Source organism: Lepidochelys kempii, chromosome 6 (genome assembly GCF_965140285.1).
Source record: "Lepidochelys kempii isolate rLepKem1 chromosome 6, rLepKem1.hap1, whole genome shotgun sequence".
Classification (NCBI taxonomy): domain Eukaryota; kingdom Metazoa; phylum Chordata; order Testudines; family Cheloniidae; genus Lepidochelys; species Lepidochelys kempii.
In genome coordinates this window covers 106482376-106505007 of record NC_136385.1, presented here as the reverse complement: position 1 = coordinate 106505007, position 22632 = coordinate 106482376, and the positions used below count along the sequence as shown (strand labels likewise).

The following is a 22632-nucleotide window of genomic DNA, read 5'->3' as shown; positions in this document are numbered from 1 at the left end:
ACATGGCACAGAGTAAAGCCAGCACAGCCAGCTTTGTGTCAGCTGGAGATTCCCCCATGCCAGGGAAATCCCCCAGTGCACTTCTAGGGCAGCTTCAAAGCTGTTTTATGCTGCCAGGGCACAGCAGCCTTCTTGGTGGCCAGGAGCTGGCCCTGTATTCTTTCCCTTTGCATTTTGTACAATTGCCTTTACTTTTTATCAGGTGGCACATATTTGAAATAAACAAATAAAATATTTGAATAATTGTCACCCTTATAAGCAAGGTTGAATTTATTAGTGCTTCCATGGTGTAATGGTTAGCACTCTGGGCTCTGAACCCAGAAATCTGAGTTCAAATCTCAGTGGAACCTGGTCTCTCCAACTTCACAAGGTGATCTTACTTTTTAAGTACTAATTGACTTTTGCTTTCATCTAGAAATCACTCCCTGGCACAACACTGAATTATTTATCTGTACTCCCAATAAGAATATCAGAATCCCAAATCAGCATAACTGAATCATAGAGCCATAATATTAATTTTTTGTGTTTTATGACTCACAGTTGTGAAGTCAAGAGTATTTCACAAGATTTGATTCACATGGGTGACAAACAATCTTTTACCCTACCTAGATCAAATTATTTGTTCTGGATAGAAAGAACAAGAGCTTCAAATTCAAAGTTTAATTTAATTTCCATAACAAAAAAACCAAGAGGCAACACACCACAGAGCAAAAGTGGGTGTTGAGAATTCAATGTTAACTGAAGAAAAACAAATAAGCTGAAAGCCAGGGAATATTGTGTGAATGTAGAAAATGTTTAGAGCCACATGCATCTTTCCTATTACAAGAATTGTAAAGGTCTTGGGTTTGACTGGGTACTGAAGGGACTGTGCAAGTTTTGTTGAGACAATCGCCACTACATTTTATTCTTAGTGCCTACCTAATAATAAGCCTGATCTAAGCACATTCTATTACTTGCCCATTACAAATCACTGAGCCTTTAGGAACTTCAGTGATGCAGCGATGTGCAATGAGATTATAGAAAATTGACTTTTTAAGACAAGTGTCTACTAAAACAGTAAACAAACACCTGCATTCCCAGTGCAACTGCCTGCAACCATAACTTCATATTATGGACAGTGCCTTATGAAAATTCTTTAGACTCTGGAACCTGATGAATTTGCAGTGGAGAGGTGTGCTGAAAGAAATTTTCCTTTTCTTGAGTACGGCATTTCCAGATATGACAGTAGCTCTACAACACCTAAATTACCTACAAAAAGTTTAGTGGAAAGATCTATACAGGTTAGTAATATGAATACTTGTGGAGGACTGCGTGCAGGGATTTCAGAGTGCTCATACAAAGTCAATATACACCAACCAAAGAGGATGAATGTAAGGAGAAACTGGATGCACTTATCAAAACCTCCCAGAGCCTCCCTTATAAATAGAGATAACAAAACTCTGTGCAAACCAACTGTTATCACCGGAATAGGAACGCATGCAACCTCAAAATAACTGATGAAGACCCTGATCCAGCAGCACTCTTAACCAGGTGCATAACAGTAAGCATATGAGTAGTTCATTAATCAAGCACATGCTTAGATGCCTTGCTGGACTATGTCAAAACTAGTCTCAGGCAGCGGATGACAGGAGAAACAAATGTGATTGTGAACTAAGACCCCCAAACTGCAGGAGGCCCACAAACTCTCATAATCGTGCTACAATGTCTTACCAGTCATCAGGTTCAACACCTCAGTCTTTAGGGCTCCCTAAATCCTGTGACCCCCACAGCCCCATAATGTAGGCTTGACCCCAAGTCAGTGTGACAAAGGGTTTCACAGCTAAAATGGCTGCAGTATAGGTAGGGACTTCCGCTGGAGTTAAGAAAATATCAGAGAGCCTAGACTCTTTGGGGTCCATTAGCCAGAGCTCTTCTCCTCTAGCACTGGCTGGAAAATGGTCTACTGAAAATAGTAGAAAAGCGATGAGATACAACACGATTCTGAAAGGTGTAAAATGTAATGCGGGGTCATGAAACCCATTTGACTTAGGTTCTTGACTCTTGTATCAGTTGACATAAAACACTTGCAGCTGAATGTCTAAGGATCACATACATGGTCACCTGTAGCACTGTTATTCATCATTTAGTTTGCTTTCTAAGATTTTAATTACTTTTAGGATTTCATAATCAGCTGTAAGGTAGCCTTAAATGTAAAAATTCTATCTCCACTTGTGTGAATGATCCACTAAAGTATTGTTAACTACACTCTGATTTTGCACTAAAGTCGATTTGCAATTGATCATATTGCATTCCCACTGTCCGCAGATAGAAACACCATGTCATTTACCAATGCTTCATGAAGCACTGTGCCAACAAGACATAAATGTCAATGGGCAGTACTCAAGTTAACAAGGTTAACCAGCAAAGTATTGAGTAAAAACATTAATGAAGCAATCATCTGGTAATTGCTTCACAGATGGAGCTGTAGCCCTCAAGGATGGGTAGGCCTATATGAAAGATCATTATGAAAAAAACGGTAATTACCTCAATGTCTTCAGCTGAAAAATTTTATTTGAAAGAAAAAGTAATTGCTTTGTGCATTGTGAGCACTTGGCAACCCTCCCTCCCATTACTTTTCATGAAGAAATATATGAATACATGTGGTAATCTAGCTAATCCAACTCCTTCATGAGGGAAGCTACATCTGAAAAGAAGAAGTAAAACAACCACAGCAACTTGCTCCAACGTTTCTTCTATGTTCTACCCTCATCCTTTTCTTTTTAAATTTTTATTTTTTGATGCTTTGTTATTTCTATGCTAAGATTTTCCTTTTCAGGAGAAAACTTGAAATAATATTCAGTCCCCTGTAAAGTTAAAAGAGGCACTTAGCAGTAGCAATACAGATACATATCAGAGGTACTCAGTAAAAGACAACAAATTCAAAATTTGTTTGAGACTTAAATTGAACAATATAACATAAGTTAAATATATCATTGGATTGAACTTTAATTAAACACATTGAAATTCAAATTTAAAACTGATTACAGATTTTTTTAATGTTTAACCTATGGAACTCATTGTAGCATGATTTTTCTGAGACAGACAGCATAGTTAATTTCAAAAAAGGAATAGACATTCATAGGTGAAATTCACAAATGCTGAAAAAAACAGAATAATTGGATTTTATTAAGATGTCCTGCCTGGTGGTTGGGAGGACAAAATACACCTCCCATTTTGAGGCTGCAGGACTACAGCACATGGAGTTTTTGGGCCTGAATCCAGTTCCCATTAAAGTAAAGGGAAAAATTGGCTTTGTTGGGAGCTGACTAAGGCCCTCCATCAGGAAGCAGGACTTACCTACATTTGGGAAGGAATGGGACACCTTCATGGACTCCTAAATCTGTCACATATAAAATTATTTTTCTTAAATATACCCATTTTGAGCACTGGCTTTGTTTTACAAAATGAGGGCCAAGAATCCAGCAAGGCTTTCACATAATTAAAGAAATCGAAGGGGGTCTAAGATCCTATAAACTCCTATTTCTAACTAGCCTGATCTGCAGCATCAGTTTGAAGCATCAGAAATAACCAACGGTTTATAAAAAAAAGTATTTTCAGTGTTGGTCAACAGAATAATACAAAGCCATTCAATGACTTAAATGTCAGAATCTATACTTTATTATAAACCCCATGTTTCACTTCTTCTAACAGTGCTGGGAACTTAGTGGGAGTTCATGTCACAAATGAAGTGGTATCTGAGACAAGAGGAAACCTTTCATAAAGCTACATTTTTCAGTGCCAGTTTGGGCAGCCTGTATAATTCATCCAGCTCAAAACCGGTGTGTAGATAGTGTACCAGTAGCGTTTCCCTACTGTGGTGTAGATGTTCAGAGGTAGTAGTAGTTTAAGAAAACTGTTGCCCTGTGTATATTCAGGAACATCTGATTATGTTAGCGATAAAAACAAAACAAAACAAACACCAACAACGTGTGAGTACATTTTACTCCTGTTAGCCCTGCAAAGTTAACACAGCTATGAGAGAAAGACATGAGGTTTTATTCTTGTTTGTGGATTGAATGCACTGCAATTACAAGAGTAAATTGTGTCCTTAATTATACCCATATGACACCACTGAGAAAGCTGAATGTGCACACAAAAACTCAAGATGAGTTATTTCCATCTCCTGCATGATCACCGCTAACAAAGTTCCTGCAGCCCAAATCCAGGCCTCATTTATACATGTGACCAATGGTCTTCCAAATATGCCCTCATTTATAATAATACCACCGACCACTTACACAGCACTTTTCCATCTTTAGAACTCAAAGCGCTTCACAAAGGAGGTCAGTATCATTGTCTCCATTTTACTGATCGGAAAACTGAGGAACAGGGAGGGAAGTGACTTACCTGAAGTCATCCAGCAGCAGAGCTACGAATAGAGCCTACTTCTCCTGAGTTCCAGTCCACTACCCTACCTACTAGGTTATACTGCCTTCCTTATTCCTGTGCAAACCCTATGGTTGTAAGACAGGCACAATAGAAAAAAGAATTCAGCTTGCATTACTTGTAGTGACGCATGAGACTCAGAGAACCCATCTTGGCTTTCAGATATCATACTGAGTTTCCAGTATTACCACCTAAGAAAACTGATCTTTTCACTTGTAATCAACTTTGATTTGGAAATCATTGAGACCCCATAGACATGGAAATCCATGGTCAGGTTCACAGTTACATTTCAAGGACCCAGTTTTTTAAAATGTACACACAGTTGCTTGTCTAATCTGTGCCCGCAGTTACTATGATTGCATGCACAAGTCACACATATGCATCTGCAAAAGGACAGGTTTCCCTATAGCTGGCCATTTGAGTACAGAAATACCTAGTCTGTATGCACAGTCACGGTAATTATATACCCTAATTAAGTATGCAATAGCGCATATATTTTGTGCATATATTTTTTTAAAAGTGGGCACTAAAATCTGATATTTTTGTGATGGTCAAGTTACAAATCTCAGGATTCCAAAGATGAGACGACATGGGAGGGAAAGCCCTCATGGACACATTTCAGAATGGATGCACTTTGGGTGACGAAATTCAGTACATGTAGCTGTAGAAACACTTTTCAAATGGGGTCAAAACACACTGGACAATGCAATAAATGACAAAACAAGAAACCATAGAAGCCCTGATTTTGTTTTTATTGCTAATACTTAATGGATCCTAGCTATTGCTTGGCCAATTATAACTTGAACTAAATAGCAGAGATGACTGAAGTGCAGCCGGCAGCATAATCTTAACAGCTAATTAAGTATACTCTGTGTATTAACTGCAATTATGAGCAAATAACTTAGAATGAGCATTCCACGCTGTTAAATAACATTTGCCAAATACACTCGCTGTCAGAGATTATTTCAGATGGCAGAGCAATTTCTGCATAACTCACACCTGAATTTCAGAGACTCTGCCCACTACAGTAGGTTTAAATCAAATTAAAACTTTGCCCCAGGGTCTGATTACACCACTCGATCTTACAGAGCTATCTTATTATTATTACTGCCTTCACACAGGAAAAGAAAACCTTTATGGTACCTCTGTGCCTGATTTTTTTAAAAAAGGACACAAATAAAAGAGGAGGCTTGATTTGCACTGGAGGACGGGATTTCCTTTTGGATTTGGTGCCCTCTAGAAATCTTTCAATTTAGAACTATTGTACTTTTGAAATGGGTTTTTTGCAATAACCTGTTTTAGCTAAGGGTATTAGGAAAAAAATAAAGTGAAAGGCAGGAGAGAGGCAGCTGCGGGAACAGTCCATAACTGCATTTTCTACCAAAGATAAGATGTTCAGTATGTCTAAGGATTATTCTGGTATTGTTTAAATATGTGGATGAGAACTGAGTGCTGGTGAACGGTGCTAGGTGCATAGTTATACAGACTGACATTCTCTTTTTACCCACATAGAAGGACTTGTGTGGGTGGCAGGAACACACGTTTCCAAGGATCTTCAACACTGGCCTGGAAGAGCTAATTGGAGAGGCAAGTTTCTTCTACACAGTCATCCTAAAACAGCCTACAGGGGTTCCTTTTGTGATCTGAAAACACTAGAGCTGGCCAGAGGATGACAATTCCATTTTGTGACAACTTTCAAGGTTTCAAAGTTTGTTTTTATTCCACACTGGAATGAAAACAAAACTTTTCGAATATGCTCATGAATCAGAATTGTGTTAAAACATCTGTTTTAGGATCTAAAATGTCACATTTTCAATTTGGGGCTCCCTCTCTCGTTCTCCTCAGAGATGACCAGCGAGTCTACTACCCTGGACCTCAGAAACACAAATTTTGTCAAAATCAACAGGTCTTCGCAGAACATTTCAGCTTCAGCAAACACCATATTTTGATGAAAATACCTCTTGTTGAAAATGTTCCAACTTGCTCTAGCAAATACATCCACTGAGCAGAGACCATCAAGTTCACTTCATATAGGGTACCAAGAAGCCATCAGATGGGAACTTCCAGTTACAGCCAATGCAGGATGCATTCAAACCAGCACCTAGAAATGAAAATATTTAACAGCCTTTTACCACCCTCTTGAGCCTCTCACACTCACAGCTGAAGGCTCTATTATTAATATGCAAAATACCAACAATGTGTTTGGCCCTGTACAAGACACAGAATAAGACAGCCCCTCTCATAAAGGGAAGAGGTGTTGCACTGGGGAGTCCAGAGGAAGAAAGAAAGTGGAGTAATATATCTACATAGATATTTTAGTGTTAGATTTTATTCACTTCTTGTTGGCATTATGGAAGAAGGCAGTCTTTGGAAGGGACCTGAATGTGAAGGAAAGGACATTCCATACATAAGGGGAAATGTGAAGACAGTCAGAGATGGAAATGAAGGAGTCATCTTATATAGCACTTTTCACGCATCGATCTCAAAGTGGGCTATTTTCGTTTTGCAGCTGAGTAAAGTGACTTGCCTAAAGTAACACAACAGGTATGATGTAGAGCTAGGAACACAACAGCTAGATCCCCAAGTCCCCATTCAGTGCCTTATCCACTGGGCTACACGGCCTCCTACCAAGCGATGGAGCACTGGTACTGCCTAGAAGACAAGGGAGTGACATGAAAAAAGATTACTTCAGATCTGTAAGCTGCAGTGGATTTGTTTCTTCTGCCAAGTCCAGCTTCTCACAATTCTGACCAAGCGATCAAAATTTGGGATATATTAACTTCCCTGATATCTGTCGGAAGACTAATACAGCAAAACATAGTATGTCCTGCAAGTTCTTAGCATGCCCAGGGGACAACTTTCTGATTCAGAAAGTTCAGGAAACAACTGTGGGGGGCAGGGGGAGGAGAGAACTTCCATTTTTGGACCTGGTTTTGACCAACAGAGATGAATTAGTTGTGAACACGAAGGTGATCGGGTACTGGGGAGGAATTGATCATGATATGATAGAATTCAAGAGCCTAAGGAAAGGAGGACATGAGAACAGCCAAACAAGGACACTGGACTTCAGAAAGGGAGATTTCATCCAACTCAAAGAAATAGTAGGCAAAGTCCCATGGAGAGACCAATTAGGACAAAAAGGAGTCAAAAGGGGCTCACAGTTCCTAAAAGATGTAATACTAGGCTCAACATCAAGCTATTCTGATGCAGAGGAAAGATAAGGAGAGCCACAAGAAGCCAATGTGGCTGCACAAGGAGCTTTTTAGTGATCTAAAAACTAATGAGGTTACTCAGTGGAGAATGTGCCCTGGTAACAGAAGATGATAGGAAGGCAGAGTTGCTCAATGCCTACTTAGCTTCAGTCTTCTCACAAAAAACATGTGACCAGATGACTAGCAAAGTTATCATAGACAATAAAGGGAAAGGGATGCAGATCGGGATAAGTACAGAATAGTCAAAGATCTTCTGACCAATTTGAATTAATTCAAGTCAGCAGGGCCTGAAGCTATTCACCCCAGGATACTGAAGGAATTAGCTGAAGAAATCTCAGAGCCACTGGCAATAATATTTGCAAACTCATGGATGACAGGAGAGGTCCTGGAAGAGGGGAGAAGGGCTATTGGACTGCCCATATTTAAAAAGGGGGGAAAGGAGAAGCCAGGGACTCATAGACTAGTCAGCCTGACCTCGATACCTGGGAAGCTACTAGAGCAATGTATATAAAATATTCAATTTGCAAATACCTGGAGGATCAAGGAGTAATCACTAGCAGCCAAACCAGATTGATTTCCTCCTTTGACAAGGTAACTGGTTTGGTGGATAGAGGAAATATGGTGGACATAATATACCTGGACTTTGGCAAAGCTTTTGACACAGTCCTACATGACATTCTCATAAGTAAGCTGGAGAAATGCGGGCTTGGTAGAACTACCATTAAATGGATACATAATTGGTTAAGCAACCGCAAACAAAGAGTAACTATTAAAGGAATGATGTTGGATTGGAGGGAGGTCTCACATGGGTTTCCACAGGGATCTGTTCTGGCTCTAATGTTATTTAACATATTTATTAATGACCTCGATGTAGGAACAGAGAGCATACTGATCAAATCTGCAGATGACACAAAGCAAGGGGGGTTGGAAACACTTTGGATGATAAACACTTTGGATCTTGATAAATTGGAGAACTGGGCTATAGACAACAAAATGAAATTCAACGAATGTAAGGTGTCACATTTAGGAAAGAAAAAACAAATGCACAAATACAACATGGGGGATAACTGGCTTGGCAGCAGCACTGCTGACAATGATCTGGGAGTTGTGGTGGATCACAACCTGAACATGAGTCAACAATGCGATGCTGTTGCAAAAAAAGAAAAGTCAATTTTGGGTTGCATTAACAGAGGCATAGCATGCAAGTCATGGGAGGTGATAATACTGCTCTACTTGAAGCAGGTTAGGCCTCAGCTGGAGTACTGTGTCCAATTTTGGTCACCACTGTACAGAAAGGATGTAGAGAAACTGTAAAGGATTCAGAGATGAGCAACAAAGATGATCAAAGAGATGGAATGCAAGCCATATGAACAAAGGCTAAAGGACCTGGGTATGTTTCATTTGGAAAAGAGGAGATTAAGTGGGGGGTATGATAGGGTCTTCAAATACTTGAAAGGCTGCCATAAAAAAAGATGGAGAAAAATTGTTCTCTCTTGCCACAGAGGGCAGGACAAGAAGCAATGGGTTCAAACCACAACATAGCAGATTTACATTAAATTTTGGGAAAAACTTCCTAACTATAAGAACAGTAGAACAATGGAAGAAACTGCCTAGGGAAGTCGTGGACACTCCTTCACTGGAGGTTTTCAAAAAGAAGCTGGATAGCCATCTGTCTTGGATGGTTTAGACACAACAAATCCTGAATCTTGTCAGGGGGTTAGACTAGATGACCCTTGTGGTCCTTTCTAACCCTGTGGCTCTATATTTCTGGGAGACCCTTTGGGCTTTTCAAACAGAGCTCAGAGAAGTGAAATAAGTCCTGTTAAGAAAAATTTGTGTGGTTTTGCTTCCCAGCCCCTTTTGTAATTTCCATGTTTTATGTTTCCTTTCTGAGTTGTATTCAGATTCAATGTGATGTGTAATATGGAGGGAAATACCTAATAACCTTCACTGGTATACAGAGTATTCATTTCCTTACTGAAGATTAAATGCAAATCTCTCCTAACCTGACATGTATTTTATTCAGAGTCTGTGTAACAAGCCAGGAAGACTGCACTCTAACTAGAGGAGAGATCAATTAAATGAGCTTTGTGCTGGGCAGTAACCAGGAAATGAGATGGAATGAATTTAATATGTGGTTGGATGCAAGGCAGCCACTGCTTCAACTGATAGGGTGGATAGTTACTGCTACCTCCGTTCCCTCTCTGCACAAAGCATTAAGTCCACTGGATCTGCATAATTGTGTGTCCTATGACCTCTTTTCCCACGCTATTTTCACACCTCCCTGTTACTGGCTGTATAAGAGGGGTCACATGCCCCCCCTCCCCCAGATTTCCTGCTTGACTTATACTGAGCCTGCTCACACAGACTGAGCATGCTCAGTCAGTAACTTCTGCTAAAGCTACTGCCCTCACTCTGTCCCCCGACCCCCATAGGTAGGTACGATGGCTCATCTCTGGTACCAGACCAGGCCTTTAAGGTTTAAGAGCATAACCCTTGTGAGCCAGTCCCACTCCATTCTAAGAATAATAGCTCTAAGAATAGAGGATGAGATTCCTCAGGAAGAAGAAGTCACATAGCATTACCAGCTCCCATGACTTTATCACAAATCTCAATATAGTTGAGGTTTTATTTCAGGCCTCAGGTGCCGGAGGCAAGTGATTATGTGAAAATCTCAGCTGACATTTAAAGTATAAAGCAAGTTTCTAGCTTTCAAGGTTGCAGAGAAAAGTTTGCAAATGTGACCTGAGTGCACACAAGAGGTTCAAAAACCAAAAAATGTATTATTATTTTTAAATCTCATGACTTTTAAGCCAATCTCCTGATATTTTGGGGCCTACCTCGTGATTTTTTGAACATTTGGGGTTGGTCATATTGGCAATGGTCTCACATTGGCAGTTTGGGGAATGAGAAAGCCCTTCCCACTAACACTGAGTTAGCATCTTTGAGGTAAGTTCCACAAGCAGGAGGGCCTGGGGCCCCTTTCTGCCCACTCTAGTCAGCTGCCTCTAGGTAGGTCTAGCCAGCTTCTCTCTCACAGGACTAGATAAGCAGGGCAGGCTGGGAGTTGGAATATAAAAGGCAGCTAAGATGTTATCTATAGTTCTGTCAAAGCCTGTTGGGAATGGGATGGGGTAAATAAAGAGCTTCATTCTCAGTTTCCAGAGAACAGAAAGAGACTTGGGAGGGTCTCTCCAAGAAATATGGGACAAATAACTGTTGTTTTCTCTCAATTTTGTTCCTTATGCCGTGCTGTTTACTTTATAATGTCATTGAGGCATACCACTCCGGGGAGTGTCTGAGCACACTTCCAAAGAGTGGAAGGTAAAGACCTGCCAAGAAAAGATAGTTCTGATTTGTTTTAAACTCTGCAGCTAAGGGCCTTTTCTTTCATTTGGCCTCCCACTATGGACCTACCAGTTCTAGAACAGCATTGAACACCGTCCCACAGTGATGCTACAGAACCTTCTGCAGCCCAAAAACAGAGCCTCAGAGGTGCAGGAAGCTTTGAACAGGCTTTGCACATGATCGGTGAATTTCATCCCAAGTTGTAGGATATTTACTGAAGACTAAGCAATTCATGCTTTTTTTATTCCAGTCTCTTAGGCTCAGACCACTTTCAAAACTGGATTTGTCCCCTCCTTCCCCACTCCCCAGGTATTTCATGAAGATGCTCTTAATTCGTTAGTTCCTGATGTTCATCTTCCACAGATAATGATTTATGTTCAGAACAAATGCTCATTTTTCCTTGAGTCAGCAGAGAAACATAATTAGTAAATAAATGAATCCTGGTTGGAAATTTTAATTAGCATTATAAAATACCTGTTCTAAAGAAGCTATCCTAGGCAGCGATAAGGACGGCCAACCAGGTGGCTATTTCATTAGTAACACATAGGTCAAAATGTATCAGTGCTACTTACTCTCACCCAGGGCAGTAGACTATACCCATTAAGAGCCAGAATATCTCCAGTAGTCTACCCTAAATCTGGTTTTCTATTAATTTTGCTTATATAGAATCACAGAACTGGAAGGGATCTTGAGAGGTCATCTAGTCCAGTCCCCTGCACTCAAGGCAGGACTAAGTATTATCTAGACCATCCCTGACAGGTGTTTGTCCAACCTGCTCTTAAAAATCTCCAGTGATGGAGATTCCACCACCTCCCTAGGCAATTTATTCCAGTGTTTAACCCAAAGGTGGGCAAACTTTTTGGCCTGAGGGCCACATCTGGGTATGGAAATTGTATGGCGGGCCATGAATGCTCACAAAATTGAGGGTTGCAGGGGCAGGGGAGTTAGGGCTCCGGCTGGGAGTGCGAGCTCTGGAGTGGGGCTGGGGATGAGGGGTTGGGGGTGTAGGAGGGTGCTCCGGGCTGGGACCGAGGGGTTCAGAGGGCAGGAGGGTGATCAGGGCTGGAGCAGGGGGTTGGGACATGGGAGGGGTTTAGGGGTGCAGGCTCTGGGGTGTGCTTACCTCAAGCAGCTCCCAGAAGCAGCAGCATGTCCCCCCTCTGGCTCCTACACGGAGGCACAGCCAGGAGGCTCTGTGTGGTGCCCTGTCCGCAGGTGCCACCCCTGCAGCTGCCATTGGCCGTGGTTCCCAGCCAATGGGACTGTGGGAGTGGCACTTGGGTCAGAGGCAGCGTATGGAAGCCCCTGGCTGCCCCGTGCATAGGAACTGGAGGGGGGACATGCTACTGCTTCCGGGAGCCGCACGAAGCAGGGCAAGCCCCAAACCCTGCTCCCTGGCGGGAGCTTGAGGGCCAGATTAATACATCTGTTGTCCCTAACTCTCTACAGTTTGTCCACATCTTTCCTGAAATGTGACGCCCAGAACTGGACACAATACTCCAGTTGAGGCCTAATCAGCACGGAGCAGAGCAGAAGAATTACTTCTCATGTCTTTCTTACAATACTCTTGCTAATACATTCCAGAATGATGTTTGCTTTTTTTCCAACAGCATTACACTGTTGACTCATATTTAGCTTCTGATCCACTATGACCCCCAGATCCCTTTCCGCAGTACTCCTTCCTAGGCAGTCATTTCCCATTTTGTATGGATATAGACAAATATATAGACAAAGCCACACTTTAAAATGTAAAGCAGCTTGAAAGAAACCAGATGTTATAATCCAAGGGGTGGATAAAAATCAATGATTCTTTTGAAAATAAATAAATAAATAAATTTGGATTGTTTTGACTTATTTAAATTATATTTTTTTCTGTTTAAAAATAAACCAGTTTAAAATGAAATCTGAATTAAATACAAAATTTGTTAAGGCCTAAATTTGTAAAACATTTAAATAAAAAAAAATGCCAAATCCATGAACCTCTATCAAAAACTTTGAGTTAAAGGTTGCTTTTCTATATAAACAAAGAATCAGGGGGAAAATATCTAACTTTTGAAGGCAAGTTTTATAAATACAGCACAATAGGTCATATACTGTATTAGGGGCTTGTTTTGTTTACTAAAAATAAATGTTATATGCTGCTTTGTGTGTTTAATTAAATCCAATTATGATCCTAATGTAGCTTAACACAAATCATGAGCAAAAAGTTAATTATGTAGTAAATAACCAATATATCATTCACCATTTTCCAACAGTGAAAATTTACAATTAATAAGAATCTCAAGATATTAAGCTATATAATTGCTTAAATAAATGTATATAGTTATAGTATTTTACCTTCCTAGGTAGCAAAAGATGTACCAAATCTAGTGTAAAGACCCTATCTCGGGGTGGGCAAACTTTTTGGCCCAAGGCCACATCTGGGTATGGAAATTGTATGGCAGGCCATGAATGCTCACAAAATTGGGGATTGGGGTGAGGGAGGGGGTGAGGGCTCTGGGGTGGGACTAGAAATGAGGAGTTCAGGGTGCAGGGGGTGGCAGGCTCCAGGCTGGGGCAGGGGGTTGAAGCACAGGAGGGGGTCAGGGGTGCAGGCTCCAGGCGGCACTTACCTCAAGCAGCTCCCAGAAGCAGCGGCATGTCTCCCCTCCAGCTCCTACAGTGAGGCATGGCCAGGTGCTTCTGAACACTGCCCCATCCACAGGCGCTGCCCCTGCAGCTCCCATTGGCCATGGTTCCCGGTCAATGGGAGCTGTGGGGGCAGCACGCAGAGCCCCTTGGTTGACCCTAAATGTAGGAGCCGGAGAGGGGACATGCCACTGCTTCTGGGAGCCGCACGGAGTGGGGCAAGCCCCGGACCCCACTGCTTGGTGGGAGCTCGAGGGCCGGATTAAACAGCTGGACGGCTGAATGCAGCCCCCGGACCACAGTCTGCCCACCCCTTGCTCTATCTAGTTATAAATCAACATGTTTTAATAGTTATATCAACCAATGAGAATGTACCTTTATTTAGAAAATAACTGAAGTACAAATGGAAAAGTTAATTTTAAATCACCTTGATTTAAATCAATCCACTCTGACAAATCCCGTAAAAACCCAAACCCAACTAAACCAAAATAACTTATTTCTGAGCATAGTGCTCACTGTTTACTACATGAGTGATCCCATTGACTTCAAAAGGACTACTTGAGATATCAAGCACTACAATAAGTGTTTGTAGGATCAGACCCCCAAGGTCAGGTGACTTAACCAAAAAAAATACATGGCACTTATAAAGCAACATTCATCCAAGGATCAAAATTGTATTAATTAAGCCGCACAAGATCAACATGTGGTTGATTAGTATTATTTGCAGATGGGTACACTGAGGCATAGAGGCTGAGTGACAGCATCTATCATGTTTCTGAGCTCAGGGCTTGTCTACATAGCGTGTGAAAGCACTGCAAGCCAGAGTGTGAATCTGTAGCACACTAACTTGCCACCCACTGACCCGCTGTATGGAGTTCCTGGCATGCCTTGATGTTCTCCTGTTTGAAACTAACTTGTATCTAAGGGCTTGTTTACATGACACACCAGCTTGCCCCGGAGCACAATGACTAACTGATTGATCAACAGTTTGAGCTCCTTGATGATGGATAAAAGTTGTGACAGCAGCTAGAGGAATGATGGGATGGTAAGAAGAATTCAATGAATTATGAAAAACAAATGAGAAAGCTAAGGTACTTTTTTTTAATAACCCTGTCCAGGGAAACTTGAAAGTTAGAGTGTAGGATTTAGTATTGGCATAAAAAAATAAAACCTGCACAGATAACTGGATTGAGGAAGAGTGGGTGTACGAGTAAGTAGAGAAAATCTTTAGAAAGATCTAGCAAATAAAAAGTACATCCTCCTCTGTGCAGCATGCCCCGGTATCTGTTCTCTCTCTCACTTCAGGGTGCCACCAGCGTGACTCATTCCCTACAAACACAAGTTCACACTCTGTGCAACCGTCTTTGGAACAGACATCATGAGTTTCTGAAAGATAGCTCTGTCAAACTAACTTGATATCTTTTTTTCAATGCGATCACAGGAGTGGTTGACATAATTAAGTGTTGATGTAATATATTTAGGCTTCTGTAAGTACACCACATGACATCTTGATTAAGAAACCAGAATGATACAAAAGTAACATGCAAAAAGAAAAGGAGTACTTATGGCACCTTAGAGACTAACCAATTTATTTGAGCATAAGCTTTTATGAGCTACAGCTCACTTCATCGGATGCATCAATAAATAAATTGGTTAGTCTCTAAGGTGCCACAAGTACTCCTTTTCTTTTTGCGAATACAGACTAACACGGCTGTTACTCTGAAAAGTAACATGGCACACATTAAATGGATTAACAACTGGCCAACTGATAGGCCTCAAAATATAACTGTAAACAAGGAATCATCATCAAGCAGGTGTGTTTCTAGTGGGGTCCCACAGGGATCAATTCTTGACCCTAACATTTTTGTCCGCCTCAAACTTGAAATAAGGCACAAAATTTTAACTGTCAGGGTAATTGTGGTAGAGTCTCTACCATGGGACATTTTTTTAAATCAAGATGGGATGTTTGTCTAAAAGATATGCTGTAGTTCGAACAGGTATTAATTCAGGGAAGTTCTATGGCCTGTATTATGCAGAGGGTCAGACTAGATGATCACATTGGTCCCTTCTGGCCTTATCTCACTCTCTTTCTAACCTATATATAATGAAACCTTATTTCTATAGACATTTTTTAAACCATCCTACAGCATTCTATAGCAGGGATATAATAGCTATTAAATTGTACAAGATGGTTTAAAATATATATAGAAAAGTGATTATTCTGTTAACTTCTACATAAAATGTACAAAATGATTGCAATAATCACTTCTCCTGGGTTTAAGTCTCACTCCAGTGCTCCTTTATAACAATTGCAGCTCCCCTATATTGACAGGTTTTGTAAACTTTTGTATTTTAATTACTAAAACTTTAACATTCACTAGCAGTTAGTTATCAGAAAGTCAGATTTTGTTCTGGACACTAGCAGAGAGATATAAATAAAACCAGCTTCCTTCAATGCATTTCCCCAGAAGTCTGATACAAACATTATATATTTTAAATACAATTGTTTTGCTCACCCTCGTTTATATGCAATAAAACCAGTCCCAATCTGAGATTCTGGATGTGTCACTCAGATCCCAAAGTAAAACCATATCTTGCTTTTAGCCCAGATAGTAAAGTTCCTTACTTCATCACTGAAGTACAAGAAGTGAATTGTTATGTCCTGGGGAAGGACGTGACCCTGCACTGCTCCCTTGGAAGGAGATTTCCTGCGGGCACCAATGCGATGTACGAGTGGATAAAAGGAGAAGATACAGTAATGGTACATAATGATAGCATCAAGGAACTGTGGGGATGAGATGGAACTCCTACTGAGCATCCACCACCAACCCTGGCAAACAACACAGATTTCCTGAAATCCATTCACCACTTTCCTGACTTTCAGGATAGGATGATGGGGCCTGGTTCAGGTGTGCTTTCCTTCAAGGATCTAGATGGATTTGAGAGAGAGAGAGAGAATAATGTTGCCCTCTAGTGACTGCTGCTTACAAATACAATAAAGAACCAAGTCCTGCTACCAGCTGAGAGCTCTCTGATTTAGTTCAAATGATAGAGGCCTGTGTATGAGACTGTTTAATGTCTCACTGTGCTATGTAACACTCCTGGCCTTGTCACATCTAGAAAGCAAGCCTCAGAGTGTAACTCTGTTATGCTTACCTTACAGAGAAACTTTAATTGGGGGTTGGGTGCATCATCTGATAGTAAAGCGAAGACAATGAGTCACAGAACTTCTGTAGAGCAAACACAGGCAGCCCCATCTCCTTAGTTTGTTGAACTCATTGAGGTGAATTAGGCCACTATAAGAAAAATACCTGGCTCTTATACAACATTTCTCATCCAGTTGTTTTGGAGGACAATTAGCTTTGAAGATTTCCCTAATTCCAGATTTCTTTTTTCCACCTAGCCCAAAGAAAGCTATTCTCCTCCTTCACTTTCCAGTGTTGCTTTCATTGAGCATCCAGAATCCTTTGGCCCAAAGACTAAATTAATATCATTCTAGGATATATTTAATGGTTAGCACTGACATATTTTAAAAAACTGAGAACTCTGAAGAATGCTATTCTATGAGAAAGAGGACTCACTAAAAAGATGCTTCTGTTTGTTCATGCCAATTAGATCAGTTATTCTTTTTCAGTTAAACAGCACCATCTGCTGGTTCATGTCAATCATTGTTCAACGCATGCCTCAATAAGAGCGCTAGCAGTACATTTCTGATTGGCTTTGGTTTGTAATGACAGCATTTCTGTAAAGTATCCAAAGCCTGTTTCTAGGAATCAGGTATTCTTGAGTTCTAATCTCTGCTCTAATACAATAGTGGGGCTTTTCTGGCAGTCCTAAACTATCTGCCTCAGTCTCCCCATATGTGAAACAAGGCCAACACCTTACTTAGCTCTCAGAAAGGGTCAGGAGTATTAATTGATTAACATGTGTAAAGCTCCTTGAAGAACAAAAGTACTATCTAAATCCTAAGTAGTGGTGCTGAATATTGTAATACAAGACAAGCCTGAACGAACCACCTCAAATGGAGGCTAATCAAATCTGTATCCAAACTTTGCAGCCCAGGTGATCCTTGAACCATAAAAAACAAAAGCAGCTGTTTCAGAGAATATCTACCTTGCCCTTTTATTAAAAAAGTATAAACCTGTTTGGAGAAAAGGTCATAGCTTTGAACAAATAAAATGGTGAGAACAGAAATGTTTGGATTCAGAATGTCATTCTGCTTGTAGTCTTTGGTTGATATGTAATGTCTAAAATCTGTATTTTTTTTCATGTGATGATAAAATTTTAAAATAAAAATATTTCAACTTATCCTGAAACTTTTCTACTGGATAAAAGCAAGTGTTGTCTAGCGATTAGAACTGACAATGGAGAATAGACGCCTAGATTCTGTTCTCAGCTCTGCTGATCACTCAGTATGTGATGGCTGGCAAATCACTTCTCTGGACCTCAGCTTGTCCTTCCGCACAGTGAATATTATACTGACCTACTTCACACAGATTTTGTGAAGTTTAATTGTTTGGTAAAAATCCTTTAAGCTTTGAAGAAAGGGTTTATGTAACATGTGAAAAGTATCAACTTACCTAGTGGACAGATTTTCATATCTCAATTTGCAAGGAAGGCAGGCTGAGGAATTTATTTACTTCTTTCAGATCCAGGAGGTGCTGAAACATTTAGGTCACTTTTGAGACTAAAAACATATTGAATTATATACTATCCCTTCTTGAGAAATAAGTACAGGAATGATGGGCCTAATTCTGCTTTCATGGATTCAGAATCTCTGCAACCTCCTCTTATTTCTGATGATCAAGAAGTGATCTCACAAATGAATAGATTATTGTTAGGTGTACCTATGGGTCATCAGTCCATAAACTAAGCCCCCAGCCATGCAAAATATTGTAGCTTTCTTCTCCCCAACCTCGTTACCATGGTATTGATATTTGCTGGGATTACATTCTAGCCTACATACGCTTAGCTCCAATGGAACGAGACAGGATTTATTTTGAGAAGCTGTAAGAAAAAGTAAGGTTTATGATTCAGAATCTCTTTATCCAGAATGGGAACAAATCAGGAGGGGGTGGGGGGGAATAATTTTGTTCTGGATTTCTTTGGTATGAGAGACTGGGGAAGTGGGTCTTTGCCAGGGTTTTCATCAGCTTCTCCAGAACATGCCCTAAAAGGGCATGTCTACATACAAACTAGGACATACAAACATACAAACTAGGACCACAATATCTTTTAATTCAAATATTTATTTTGGTGCAAGTCTCTCTGTGGACATTCTTATTTCATATGAAAAGTGCCCTATTTCAATTTAATATGTCACTTTAAAAATGCCTTAAGCTGAAAGAAGTTTCCACATACACTTGCCCCAGAATAGCTGAAAGGGGTGAATTAAACTCAATTTAGTTATGCCCCATTTAATGTGTAGAAAAAGTCAAGTTTTCCCTAACAGATATGCCAAGGAGGGATACCTTAGAAGTTAAATCAGTTAACAAGAGCCCTAATAGGAAGACCATCTAAGAGATGGCAGTGCTAGATGATCATATAACTTAAGTGACATACATAAAAATTGAACACTAGGCTCTCAGGGAATAGAGTTCCTTTAAGCCACCCTGCAAGGCAACCTGTTCGCTTACAGCCCTCTAAAGCGAGCTGCAGCTGAGCATGCAGCAAAAAAGGCAGTATGAGCACTTGGGGTACTCACAGGCCTTCCTTAATATCCTCTCCATCTTCATATGCAGAGTCCTTTAAGGAGAATGTGTATGTTAACCATGTGTAGTCTTTTCCTGAATACCCTTATTATATGGAGGGTAAGAGTTTGTTTTTAAGAATGGGGTAGGGTCTGTGCATTAGACAAGAGGATTTCTGGTCAGAACATCTCACGCCACAGTTTAATATTCCCTTGCTTGGATTTATGCACTGAAAACACCTTGACTGGCTTCTTCATGCTAGCTATCCTTGCAGGATTCCTGGGTTTAATATTCCTAGGCTTAAACCTTTGCTACCTATTTTACTAAGGTTGCCAGATTTTCCTCCTGGAAAAAAAATTTACCTCCAAAGTTGCCTCCTCCTTTGATGAGAATCTCCTCACTGGTGTCACGGTCCAGGACAAAGACATAAGCCTCTATCTCAGAAGCCTTGGCCTAAGGCCACTCCTACTAATCTATTAAGTTCATTTTAATCTGAGTCACAGTGTTTACTCTTCATAATAAACGTGCTGAAGGGAGGGTATTGGTCAGCCCAAGATCTAAAGTTAGGCCAATAAACAGCCACCCCTCCACGAACAGAACAAAACAAAACGAAACACAACCAACCCACCCACCCAAAAAACAATGCAAGCTGTCCACTAGCAGAGTGGGGGCTATCCACTTTATTGCACTGACAACAGCACGTATGATTACCTGCCTTGTGGGCAGGTGGACTATGGGGGCATGCAGTGCAAGCACCTCATGGCCCTCAGAGACAGAGTATGAGCTCTAGAGTCCAGAGTTGCTCAACCAGTAGAGCGAAGGGAGACATAAATGGTCATCTTTCACACTGGAGAGCAGTAAATGGTAGGGTCCCCGTAGTTCTGTACTGGGACCAGTACTAGTCAACATACCTGTATAGCTAAAGTCAGGTGCCCTACAATGCTGTGAATAGATTCTCTCATTCCCATGACACTTTCATTAGCTCTACAGTAGTAGTATGTTGCAGTCTTATCCTGTAGATACACTTGGACTAAAAAGGAACAGCGCTGGAAGTGGGTGAGGATATGAGACCGATCTAAAACTCCCAATTTATATTTCCACATTTGGCAGCAAGATATACTGCAGACCTTGACCCTGTTCATTTTATTCAGCTGCCTTCTTACTCATTCTCTAACTTGATCAAACACACTCAAATCAGGTAACTGATAATTTTAAAGCAGGATAAATCAATCACATCCTATAGAGTTGCCATTCAATAATAAAAGCTAAAATTCTATGGAATGGAAGAAGGAAGTCAGAGAAAACCAGTGTGCAGCTGAAGTTTGTCAGCAAAAGTATACTCCAGCGGTGGCCAAACTGTGGATCGTGAGCCACATGTGGCTCTTTTACAGTTAAAGTGTGGCTTGCTGGTCCCCCACCCACCCCTTTCCATTCTCCACCTACCAGACTAGAGGGGTGTCAAATATAAAGGGAAGGGTAAACCCCTTTGAAATCCCTCCTGGCCAGGGGAAAGCTCCTCTCACCTGTAAAGGGTTAAGAAGCTAAAGGTAACCTCGCTGGCACCTGACCAAAATGACCAATGAAGAGACAAGATACTTTCAAAAGCTGGGAGGAGGGAGAGAAACAAAGGGTCTGTGTCTGTCTGTATGCTGGTTTCTGCCAGGGATAGACCAGGAATGGAGCCTTAGAACTTTTAGTAAGTAATCTAGCTAGGTATGTGTTAGATTATGATTTATTTAAATGGCTGAGAAAAGAATTGTGCTGAATAGAATAACTATTTCTGTCTGTGTATCTTTTTTGTAACTTAAGGTTTTGCCTAGAGGGGTTCTCTATGTTTTTGAATCTAATTACCCTGTAAGATATCTACCATCCTGATTTTACAGGGGGGATTTCTTTATTTCTATTTACTTCTATTTTTTATTAAAAGTCTTCTTGTAAAACACTGAATGCTTTTTCATTGTTCTCAGATCCAAGGGTTTGGGTCTGTGGTCACCTATGCAAATTGGTGAGGCTTTTTATCCAACATTTCCCAGGAAAGGGGGGGTGCAAGTGTTGGGAGGATTGTTCATTGTTCTTAAGATCCAAGGGTCTGGGTCTGTAGTCACCTAGGCAAATTGGTGAGGCTTTTTACCAAACCTTGTCCAGGAAGAGGGGTGCAAGGTTTTGGCAAGTATTTTGGGGGGAAGGACGCGTCCAAACAGCTCTTCCCCAGTAACCAGTATTAGTTTGGTGGTGGTAGCGGCCAGTCCAAGGATAACGGGTGTAATATTTTGTACCTTGGGGAAGTTTTGACCTAAGCTGGTAAAGATAAGCTTAGGAGGTTTTTCATGCAGGTCCCCACATCTGTACCCTAGAGTTCAGAGTGGGGGAGGAACCTTGACAAGGGGGTTGGGGGGGAGGAGGAGGGGAAGAGAAGAGAGAGAGGTTAGAGAGCTTGGGACCTCTCCCTTGCAGCGGGGTGGAGGGGTAGGGGCTTCTCTCCAGTGGGGACTTCAGGTTTTCAGCCTCCCAGGGAACACCTGCTGGGGCTTGGTGCTTCAGCAGGAGCAGGGCTGAAGCTCCAAGCCCCATCAGGGGCTGCCCATGGGGCTGAAGCCCTGCAGGCACACCCTGCCTCTCAAACTTCTTAAGAATGCTGTATGCAGCTCGGACAATCAGTAAGTTTGGCTTCCCCTGGTATGCTCATGTACTATGCAAGCAGTAAGATCAACACTTCAAATCGACGTGAGAAGAGAAAGACTGGTAATCAGAGAGAGGTAATATATACCTGAGTTAGAGTCTGAGGTTTATTTGTCTGAACAAACATTTGAAAACCTACCCTGAATGAATATGTTCCTCAGCAGGTTAGGTAACGGAGCATTTTTCAAACAATTAGGTTGGGCAACAGTTAAGGAACAAAGTGAGGAAGAATGAAAAATAGTATCGCTAGCTTGGGTGGTAGATGGTAGCATGTGATGGTGAAAACTATGTACATGTCCCAGAGAAAAAAAGGAGGAAATCAAAACAGCATTTAAGAGTATTTCATTTTGAAAACAAAAACAGTTTGTAAAGACTTTATGTACACAAAGCTATTTTTGGATGTATAATATTAGAGTAAGGAAGTTAAGACTGAAGTGCTTTGAACTGACGTTCAAGCATTTAAAATTAATAGGGTGCACTTCATGGTGGTACACAAACTGAGACTTCACCCCACCTGTAATTACACATGACAGATACCTGAAAATAGCTACTCTTAAGTCTAGTTTATTTTGTACTGTAATAAAATAAACTAAAGGGGATGGTATGGAGACAAAACTAAGGGTGTTTATACACAGTACATACTCATTGCT

General features: G+C 40.9%; 1 non-coding gene across 1 annotated transcript; it reads left to right on the top strand.

Moving 5' to 3' along the window:
- Positions 1 to 278: 278 nt before the first annotated feature.
- TRNAQ-CUG (transfer RNA glutamine (anticodon CUG)) lies at positions 279 to 350 on the top strand. Its single transcript has one exon. It is a non-coding gene; the product is annotated as a tRNA-Gln (tRNA).
- The last annotated feature ends 22282 nt before the right edge of the window (positions 351 to 22632 follow it).